Here is an 11,608-nt window from a genome sequence, read left to right as displayed (position 1 = left end):
GCGATCTGAAGTTATTGTTACCCATATAGTTGACTTGTTCCTCTTCGGTTATGAGATTGAAGGATTGATATTCTGTATGCACACCTCTTCCACTTGAGTCACACCTCATTACTGGATGTACCTGCATAGAACTAAGAAAACCATCAATCTTTTTATTGAGAAGTTCTACCTGATTTGACAGCATAACAATTGAGTCGACATTAAAAACGCCGACTATTTTCATTGGCTTAGTCCTCATGACTTGCCACTGATAATTATTAAGTGACATCTCCTCTATAAACTCATAGGCATATTCCGGTGTTTTATTGTTGATGGTTCCGCCAGCAGCTGCGTCAACCATTTGCCAAGTCGAAGGATTCAGACCATTGTGAAATGTTTGTACTTGCAGCCAAAGCAGTAACCCATGGTGAGGGCACGTTCTCAGTAAGTCCTTGTATCTCTCCCATGCATCGTAAAGTGTTTCTAAATCCATCTGCACAAAAGAAGAGATATCATTACGTAATTTAGCCGATTTAGCCGGCGGAAAATATTTTAGTAAAAATTTCTCGGTCATTTGTTCCCAAGTAGTAATTGACCCTCGTGGTAATGAGTTCAACCACTGTTTAGCTTTGTTCCTCAATGAAAAAGGTAATAACCGAAGATGAATGGCATCATCAGAGACGCATTGATTTTGAATGTATCGCAAAATTCCAAGAAATTTACTAAGTGAGCGTTGGGATCTTCATCCTGCAGACCATCAAACTGAACAAACTGCTGTATCATTTGAATAGTGTTAGATTTAATTCAAAAGTATTTGCAGCTACAGCAGGTCTAACTATGCTAGATTCAGTTCCTGTTAGAGAAGGATTAGTATAATCATATATAGTACGTGGAGCAGGATTTTGATTAGCTGTAATTGCAGGAGGTAGCTGATTGTCTTGGCTTTCAGCCATCTCTTCAGTTGGGGGTTGAGTATTGTCTTTTTGCTCGTTCTCCATGTATTTTAAGATGCGCCTTATTTCTCTTTGATTTCTACGAACTGTACGATCGATTTCTTCGTCAAAAAGTAATGGTCCCGATAGGTTTCTTCTAGTCATAAACTATAAAAACCTGCCAAGAGAAAGAAAAACTAACTTAATAAATAATAATAAAATTAAATTGCAAGAAAAATAAATGGCTAAAGTAATAAAAATTTAGCATTCCTAATATTTTAGTTCCCCAGCAACGGCGCCAAAAACTTGACCGCATGATTCGTAACAAGTAATAAATATTTATAATGGAGATCAAACCTAGACTAACTGTGACAGCCCTAAATTGACCCTAGTCGGAAAGTGGTTTCGGGACCACTAAACCGAGTTATAAAAATAATTAACCGTCATAGTTGATGCTCATTATATGTACATATGCTTGTGTAAAAATTGAATGTTTGGATTTTGTTAATTGTAAGTGAATTTTATCAAATAGGACTTATGTGAGAAAATTTAGAAATGTGCTAGGCAAATGTAAGGTGGCCTATTAATACATGTGGGAAAATGGTTGTCCTTGCATGTCAAATAACCCACTTCCTAAGGTGAGTGGCCGGCCATGACAAGGTTATGGGCAAGGGAACATGTTTCCAACATGTTTTGCTAATGGTTGATGTTAGAATTGTTATTATATTGGTGTTAGTAGGAAGAGAAACAAAAAAAAATGTGTGTGTGTGGTTACCCCTCCCCATTGCCGTGTATTGAACAAGGAAAACAAAAAAAAAAAAAATTTGCTCATTCTATTCTCCATTGCCGTGACTTGAAGGAGAAAGAAGAAGGGATTTCTTTTGTGCATGATTCGGCTTGGTTGATGCTTAGGAAGAGGTAAGCACTTTGAAATCCTTGGAAATTTAGATATAAATGAGGTGATTAGTTCAAGTTCTATTCATTCCATGGATTAAATTTGGGTGTTTGGAGGCTTGGTATTTGGCCAAGTAGTTGAAGCTCTTGGTACATATACTTTTAAATGGAGGTTGAGATTTGGTTGTTCATGGGGGAGGGGGTGCCGAATGTGGCCAATGAAAGGCCTTGATGAACTATATATGTGGCTTGGGTTTATGATATTCGGTTAAGGGATATTGTGCTAGCAAGGTTGGTTTAATATATACATGTAAGTTACTTTGTATTTGATGTTTAGAAAAAAAAATAGTGAAAGGCAAAGTTGATGTTGGATAAATTTTTAGTAGAGTTGTGCTTAGGCATTCGGTCATTGATGAGCATTGTTGTAACCTAGTTGTAGTTGCAACTCCTAATCTTGAGATGGAATTTGTACACATATGTTAAGTAGATGGTTAGGGCCGAATGGGACTATGTGTTTGAAAGAATAAAATCGATACTATAATTGATAGTATAAGTATTCGGCCATTCAATCAAGGGTATAGGTGATGTTAGATCAATTTTAGCACATTCGGCTATATAAGTATACCCAATTATGATATTGCCTTTGATTGTATGAAATCAACTAAAATGGGTGGTTAGTAAGGGTGGTTATCTAATATACGAATATGTATACGTGTATGTGCGATTGGATTATTGATAGAATAGTAAATTGCATAAGGCTATTGGCGAATAGCCAAGAACATAAGGTAGCAAGATAAAATTTTACCATGTCGTTCGCATGCTATATGATCATTAGAATGTGGATACCAACATATGTACCCAAGCGATTGAATGAGTTGATTTATTTGTTTAAGCTCAAGATCCTAAAGGAGAGGCGCCCAACAAAGGGAAATCAAGGTCAACGAGTAGCCGACTTGGAATTATTTGCCCAACACAAGGTAAGTCACTAAGCATGTATTTGGTATTGATTTAAATAGACATAATGTCTATGTAATTATGCCGAAAGGAATGATAAATTTATATACATGTATGTATGTGGTGATGAAAGTATTGAATGAAAAGAAAAGAGGTGTGATGTATTGAGTTGTTGATTTGGCACTAAGTGTGCGGGTCTAAATGGGCACGGTGACAAGATTGGCACTAAGTGTGCGGGTTTAAAATTTGTACAGCACTAAGTGTGCGAGTTTGATTATATAGCACTAAGTGTGCGAGCTGAATATATATATAGCACTAAGTGTGCGGACTCAATATATGCTTTTGCATCACTATTGGCACTGAGTGTGCGACACTATCGAGTTAATCACGGACAGCGGATTGGGTAAGTACCTTGAGCTCATGGCGAATAGGCACTATGTTCATGTTCGGGGATGAGCTTGGTAAGCTTTAAATCTATGTGATGATTGCAATTGTATGATTGTGGTGAAAATGAGTTGGTGTGTAAAAATGCCTCAAATATCTTATTGAATAGAATATGAAATGTGGATGTATGACTTGGTATGAGATTGAACCGAAAGGTCCGAGGAATTATGGTATAGTTTCGACATGGATGGAGTACCTAACCTCGCTTATTGTTTCATGTTGTGATAATTTTATTGATGGATGATTGTTGAATGCTTAGGACTTCTGAGTTATAAACTCACTGTGTTCTCTTGTCACCCATTTTAGGTCCTTTGGATCCGTCTCGCTTATGCGTTTCGGAACCGTCGTTGAAGTCATCACACCGGCTGGAACTCTTTTGGTATTGTCTTCGTAGTTGAACTAGGAGAACATTTGGCATGTATAGGCTATTTTGTTTTGTTGAGTTTTGGGTTGTAAACTTTAAGCCATGCGAAAATGGCCTATGTGGTCGGTTGAGTGTGATTCTAAAACCTATAGTCACGAGCCTTAGAAACCTTAATTTTGATAAGGTGGCCATAGTTTGTATTATGTATGATGAAATAGTTGGCCAAGGAAGAATTATGAAATAGTCATTGTTTGCTTTAGTAATAGATGCTGCCAGCAGCAGTGAGGTGAGATGGAAAAATCACTAAAAATAGTAGAAGTAGAATTAAATAATGAATAAATTATGAAATTGAACCTTGATGAATCTATTTTCATATGGACGAAACAAAAAGACCATATGAGCTGTATTTTAAGATATATTCAGGTTTTTGCGAAACAGGGCCAGAACGGTTTCTGGATCCCCTGCTCCGACTTTGAAAATTCACTATAAATTAACCAGGGAGAATTAGAAGTCATGCTCTATATGTACAGATTCCCTTGTGAGTCTAGTTTCTCTAGAAACAAACGGCATAAGTGTTGGAGCCCTTTACAGGAAGATATTCAAGTTGTAGTGCACAAAGGTCAGTGTAGTCGAACCCTAAAACAGGGGAGACTTTAACTAATAAACTGTACTAATTGGCTAGACCAAAAATTATAGAAAAAAATTTGTAGATGGGATTATGAGTCTAGTTTCAGGGAAAATTTACAGAACTGATTTTCGAGTTCGGGAACTCGAGATATGATTTCTTTTAAGGTGACAAAGGACGCAGCTTAGCTAGCCTGCCTCGAATGTAAATTAAATATTTCCAAGACGAAATAAGGAAGTAAGCCCGGTAACACCACGTGGTCAACTCCGGTGACGGTCACGGGTTTGGGGTGTTACACTAACTATTATCATGACGAAAAGGCAAGCGCACCTATCGAACAATAGTATAGTAATTGCAAGATCGGGATATTGTACCCAAGGGAACCAAAAGTACTAGTAATAACTATCTTTTTATTATCTAACCTAGAAATAAAGAGGGGTTGTTTATTAAACTAATTAACTAAACTAATTAACTAATTAAACTACAGTAAAGAGAAGAGTTGGAAAAAGACTTGAAGAAAATTAATTTTATAAAGACGACACCTAAGGAGGAATCCACCTAGATTTCACTTGTTATCTGACTCTGAACCAGAAGATTTATTCACTTGACTTGATCCGTGAGACTCCCTAACCTATGTTATTATCCCTTTCGAGACTAATAGCGTCTAAACCTCAGTTGAATTAATCGAAATTTCTTTCTTAATTAAAACCCTTAGGGAAGCAGTAAATCGATCTATGAACTCTCATATTAGGTTTCACCCTAATCCGGCAAAATCTCGTACCCCTATTTCTAGGCGTTCGATCAACTCTGCTTAATTATGCCAAATCTACTCTTAGACAGGGACTTTTTCTCCTCTACATAAGCACATCAAATCATGAATTAATACCCGAAATATTAACTAAAGCATTAAGACACATAATTAAGAACAAATCAAGTATTTATCATACAGTTCAGATAATAATAACAAGATCCATCATAGGTTTCGACCCTCTTAGGTATCTAAGGGGTTTAGTTCATAATAAGATAAGAGTACATCTTAAAAGAATGAAAATAACAAAACATAAAGAAAACTCTAAAACCCTTGAAGGAATTCTGAGAGAGATCTTCAGTCTTGGAGTAGCTCCGGCTTTTAGGATGGATCGTCTGGCTTCCTTCAAGTAATTCCTAGCATGTGGTTATATATTCCAGAGAAGTTCTGGAATAGGGCCCCTTTCTAAGTCATCTTAGGGTGTTTATATAGGCTTTGGATTGGCTTTCTTCCTCCCTAGGTATCCTTTTCCGTGTAAAATACAACTCTTTGAGAAAAGGGACACGCCCGTGTGCCACGGCCGTGTGACGTGATTACCAGGCCGTGTGAATCGTGAAAGCCCTTGGTCGACACCCTCGAAAGACACGAGCGTGTGAGCAACCCGTGTGGAAAGGCTTAGGCCTTGTCATCTTCTTGATTTGGTCCGTTTTGTCCCTTTATTTTATGTTTTTATTTTTATTCTATTTTAAGACTACTTTTTCTTTTTACTTTAAGCTTATTTCTATTAGATTTTATAATTTTTATTTTACAATTATCAATTTCAGCTATTCCATTACAAGTAATTATGCTTCCTTATATTTCCTAAAATAGTTCTTGATTCTGTCACAGTTATAAAGTGCACCTCAGCTCATCATCACATAGGAACTAAAAACTCCACCAGGAAAGGTTCTCCACGACTGCCATGTCCTGCTTGACCACGACCATAGCTACCACCATATAATATTCTTTTGGCGCAGGACTTATGGACTAATAAAACTCTACCACCACCGGAGATTCCCCTCCACTCTCACGCCGATTATTCTCCAAAACTCCAGTTCAAGGAATTCATTCATCATTCAAGAAGTTTCACTTCCCTCCCTATCTTATGATTATAAATCTATCTTTTTCAATATATCTACCTTTGTACATTGAGGGTAATGTACATCTTAAGTGTAGGGGGTCTTTTATATCAGAAAAAATCCCTGAATTTTGTTTTATTCTCATGCGATCTTCTCATATCATTATTAGACTGAATTCCAATTAGTCTATAATTTTTATTAATATATCTTGAATTAAAACATAGGCATTTATGCATTGATTGTTTAAACTTTAAGACATTAGGGAATCAAACATGATATGTTGTTTTTGAAGAATTAAAAACTTTTAGGTTGTCTCCCCAAGTTTAGGTATTATTTTGAGTAGGAATTCACAAGTTTAAACATCAAAAAGTCATAATTTTTTGTGAGATTTTGAGCCTTTAGAGCATTTATTATTTCTTTCATGCTCACTTTCAATATGAGTGCGCTATTATTAAATTGTTATTCTAGAACTTGCTTGATTATGCATGTTAAGACCACACCATTTGATTTGATATGTCAAAATGATAAAGGCACTTAGGTTTAAACCATTTCTCCATAAAAGCCTACCTTCACAATTAACCCTTAGTGAACCCCCTTGAGCCTAACAACCCATTCATTGATTTACCCTCAATATTAACTCATAACACATTATTGTTGAAATCCCCTAAATTAATTTGATCCCTATTTTTGTCGAGATTTGAGTTGGAATAGTTGCTTAGCTATGTTTTATTCTATTTTGTAATTTCACTTGTTCTTAAAATATATATAATACATGTATACATATTAATAGTAGTGATATTCTGAGCTAAAGAAGTTAGATTCCATATTCTGAGAAAAAGCTTTGTTGTACGTAATTGATGACTAGTCATTTTTCTAGTTAGGAAATTTTTCAATTCAATCTCGATTCTAACCCTTTCTTTCAGTTTGTGACCACACCCTCTAACCAAAGCCACGTTACAACCCTCTAATGACCTTTTGATTGATGTTTCATCTCAATTTATAGTGGTGGAGAGTTGATTTTCATGCAAGCCTATGGTAATGACTTTTCATTATTGACTATTGAGTGCTTCATTTATTGTCCTTAAACACCTCAAATGATTTGAGTGAATCTTTAGTGAGGATGTGAAACTCTGTGATATTTTGAATCAAAGGTAATTACTTAGATAAGGGGAGACACCTATGTTTTCATGATAAAATGCTCAACTTGGAAGGTTTGAAACTTTGATGTTCTGTCAGTTGAATTTTCAATGTATGATTACCTACAGATTAGTTTGAGATATTATTGATGAGAATTATAAGTTGATAAGAATTTATTTTGATTATAAGTTGAGGATTTTTCTTGAGGACAAGCAAATGCTTAAGTGTGGGGGTATTTGATAAACCGTAATTCATACATATTTCTATCCCATGCTTAGCACATTTTATGGATGATTTATCCTTAAATTTGGAGAATTCGATGCTCCTAATGCCTTAATTTCATGTTTTATACTTAGGTGAGGATAAGAGAGTGAAAGGAACGAGAAACGGGCCAAAAACGGAGAAAATGGGCCAACGTACGAAATCAACAGGCCTGGACTTCCTAACACGGGCAGACCGCATGGTCGTGTCAATTTGGCAGAATCGAAGCACGACTTACACGGGTAGACCACATGCTCGTGCCTATTTAACAGGCTTGACCATAGCCTGAAGTAATCGCACACGGGCGTATCCCTGTCGAGCCCAAGCAGAGTCCTATTCAGAAAAGGCCACTTTTGAGGGCTCTTAGGCATTCCAAAGCCTATAAATACTCCCTAGAAGAGGAGAAGAGGGGGAACGCAGAGTAGGAAGCAAGGAATTACTCAAGAGAAGCCGATTGATCCATCCTAAAAGTCAGATTCATCATCAAGACTGGAGATCTCCCTTCAAGTTCCTTCTGGAGTTTTGGGTTTTCTAATGTTTTGTTATCTTTATAGTTTTGAGATGTTTTCCTTCATAAGTATGAACTAAACCCCTAAATACCTAAGGGGAATGAAACCTATGACATATATTGTTATTATTATCTGAGTTGGATGATAAATATTTGACTTGTTCTTAATTATGTGTTCTTAATTCTTGTTTTGATATTCCAGGATATTGATTCAAGTTAAGCTCTTATTCAGAGGAGGAATAGACCCTGTCTAAGAGTAAATTTGTCATAATTAAGCGGAGTTGATTGCACGCCTAGAGATAAGGTGACAAGATTTTGCCGAATTAGGGTGAAACCTAATAAGGGAATCCATAGATCGAGTTAATGCAATTCTAGGGTGTTAATTAGAAAGAGATTTCAATTATTCAACCTAGGGTTAAACGTTATTAGTCTTAAGAGAGATAATGATATAACTTAGGGATTTCTCCAGATCAAGTCAAATGAATAAATCATCTGATTCAGAGTCAAATAACAAGTGAAGTCTAGGTGGATTTGTCCTTAGGTATTGTCTCAATCAATCGAATTTTCCCAAAAAGTATTTTCCCAAGTTTTTCTTTCTGTGCATTCTTAGTTAGTAATTAGTTTAGACAACCAAACCTCTTAAATTTTAGGCTAAATAATAAAAAGAAAGTAAATACTAGTACTCATAGTTCCTTTTTTGACTCAGCTGTGATCAATTTTAACCGCTTCCTCTTTTGACTCCCTTCTTCTTCTCTGATAAAAGCAAACTCTCCAAATTGTTGACCAAGCAAGATCACTGAAACAATAACTGAACACTCACTAAAACTCACCGGCCAGATAGTGTCCAATGAAGACCAATCTACAAGCTAGCCTTTCCAATTCTCATTAACTGTTACTTGACTGTTACTAAATGAAACTGAATTCGTTCGGAAAGAGAAAAGCCAGTAGCCAACTTCACAACAGATAGCCTTCTCAGCCGTAGTCCCTATACACTTCCTTGCAGAACCCAACAAGGGCTGTAACTCAATAGAGTGAGTGGGAAACCTTGTAAACGCGAGCAGGAGAATAGAGATCGGTCTGTCTTGTCTTAGACTAGCTCTACTCCATACATCTTGGCTATCTTGAGCTTATTCATATGGGGCTACTTTCAATTTTCTGCTTACTATTTATTAGGGCTTCCAGCACTAATTCCTACGTTTAATCTGGGTCTCATAGCCACGCCACTGTGACCTTCACAGCCTGATTAATGTGCTTTAAAAGCGCACCCTTGGTCGAGCTTTCTTTCTGATTCGTTATTCGTTAGAGTAGCCCGCGAAAAATACTTTTTCAACGAAGGCATAGATTTCATTGAAAAGGTACGGTGACGTATCAAGAGCAGTGCAGAAGGACCAACGACGATGAAGGTTACGAAGGAGAAGGAGGAGCAGGAGGAGCTAATTCAGACGGAATCGAATAATTACGAGATAGACAATGAGACAAAGCCACTGTGGAGCGGCTTTTTGCAAAAAGATGAGGGGTCTTTGCTGCAAAAAGCTACGCTACTCTTTCTTAGCAATCAGATCAAGTTAATCTCAAGAGCAGACCCTCTCAAGTTTTTAATGAAAAGACCAATGTTATCAGGTCGATTGACCAAATGGTCTCTGTTATTCTCTTAATTGGAGAGAATATCTATTCAAGAAATCTGTGAAGGGAAGGGCTCTGGCAGATTTCCTAGAAGCTCATCCATACCAGAAAATCATAGGAAGCTTTTTTTCATAGGACTAAGCGAATTCATTCCTCCCTAGCCCTATGTGCTGCCTTACTTGTCCCGGTCCGGGAAGAGGGTAAGGTATTGGTCTTGGTTCCTCCTACATATCTTTCTACAAGGCATCCTAAGAACAAACCTTTACAAACCTCTTAGAGATGAGAGGCCTGTTGGAATTCATCATGCCCATGAGATATTTCATTTAGTCATCCCACCTAAAAGCACTCTTTCCAGATCAGTATGACAAGGGCAGCACCCATTGGAAAACCTTGATCCAGAACCATAATTGGGTTATCCTAATAACCACCTCCCTTCCTTCTCGCGGGGGGATGTGTTACATCTTGGATGTAGGAGTGACGACCCGTGGTCCAATCTAGTAAAGAGATTGGGTGCCAGTGGTCTGTCTGAGGAAATACTAGTACTCATAGTTCCTTTGGGTTCAACAATCCGGTCTTGTTGAACCATATTACTGTTCGATAGGTACACTTGCCTTAATCGTGATACTAAGTTAGTCTCAAGAACATTTCATTTATAAATCTTTAAAACCTGTTACAAATATCACGCATCAATGTTTATGTGATTTGGGCATTAAGGCCCTGGGACATGTTTGGAGAGATAAGGAAATGTGATCTAAGCTCCATTCAACGGGACATGTTTGGTGTGTTGGAGAGTGTTAGTTTAATTCTTCACTTACGGGACATGTTTGACCCTATGAGTCTATGTGGTGTGTTGGAGATCCGTGTATCCGATGAGTGGTGGTAATGCCCACTTTTACGTTTCATAACTCAAATGGCAAATTATCTCAAATTATCTATTAATGTGATTGTGAATTGTGACGTTTACATGAATATGCATGTACTGATTCTGTAAATAAACTATCGAATATGCATGTGAAGTAAAATATGTCAACTAAGTTAAGGTTGCTATAATTATGATATGTTTCACTAATGCTTGATGAAATGTTTGCATGATAGTTGTTTTAGGCATTCACTGAGCTTGTTAAGCTCACCCACTCCTTTTAAAACCATTGCAAATTACTGTGTGCTAGTGTGAGCGGTGTGATTTTGAGGGGTGATTCCAAGCAATTCCTTTTCTGTTATTTCATAGGTCTTATTGTTATTTGTTTTCATTTCGAGAATAAGGCAATGTGGTAGACTTTTGCTGATATTTGCCATGATGTTTTGGATGTCTTCATAGACTATTTGTTCCTAGGTTTATGAGATTCATTTCGTATGATGTTGATTATTTTTCGGACTTATTTTCGATGTTTGAGACTATTATAATAGTCATTTTGATATTTATGTAATGATGATATGATGGCATGAAGGATTGGTGCATGTTGGAATGATTTATATGCTCAAGTATGTTGTATTTTTCTGGTTTGGAGCAGAGGTATCGATATTCATGTTGTAAAAATAATACCTCTGTGATTTTGGAACATGTAGGGAGGCAATAATGTAATTTGGTATCGATACCCAATAAAAAGTATCGATGCTCAAGGTAGAAATATCATTACTTTGGCCGAGGTAGTGATAATTTTCGAGGTTTGGGTTTTTAAACGAGAAACAGTAAGCAGTTTTGGTTTTAATTTTCCCAACAATATCAATACCACTTGAGAGAATTATCGATACCTCACCTTCAGTTTCGATACCTACGTAGTTAGTTTTTGGATTTTGCCAAATAGACCTTATGCATATTTAATTATTATTATTATTATTATTATTATTATTATTATTATTATTATTATTATTATTATAAGACTATTTGATGTATGTTTAGCATGTAACAATGATGTTAACAGTATGACTGACTTAAAACCTATACCAATACTAAAATGGAAGTCATTTCGTTTAGAATGAGCTTTTACTTGTTGTGTCTAACATGAGACGGTGGTGTAGCA

The 11,608-nt window shown here is 36.5% G+C and overlaps 1 non-coding gene across 1 annotated transcript; it reads left to right on the top strand.

Moving 5' to 3' along the window:
• Positions 1 to 398: 398 nt before the first annotated feature.
• LOC128283163 (small nucleolar RNA R71) lies at positions 399 to 505 on the top strand. The gene has a single exon (XR_008273505.1). It is a non-coding gene; the product is annotated as a small nucleolar RNA R71 (small nucleolar RNA).
• The last annotated feature ends 11,103 nt before the right edge of the window (positions 506 to 11,608 follow it).

This window comes from Gossypium arboreum, chromosome 10 (genome assembly GCF_025698485.1).
Source record: "Gossypium arboreum isolate Shixiya-1 chromosome 10, ASM2569848v2, whole genome shotgun sequence".
NCBI classification, from domain to species: domain Eukaryota; kingdom Viridiplantae; phylum Streptophyta; class Magnoliopsida; order Malvales; family Malvaceae; genus Gossypium; species Gossypium arboreum.
The sequence above is the reverse complement of the archived record's forward strand: the minus strand, read 5'-3'. Positions and strand labels throughout refer to the sequence as shown.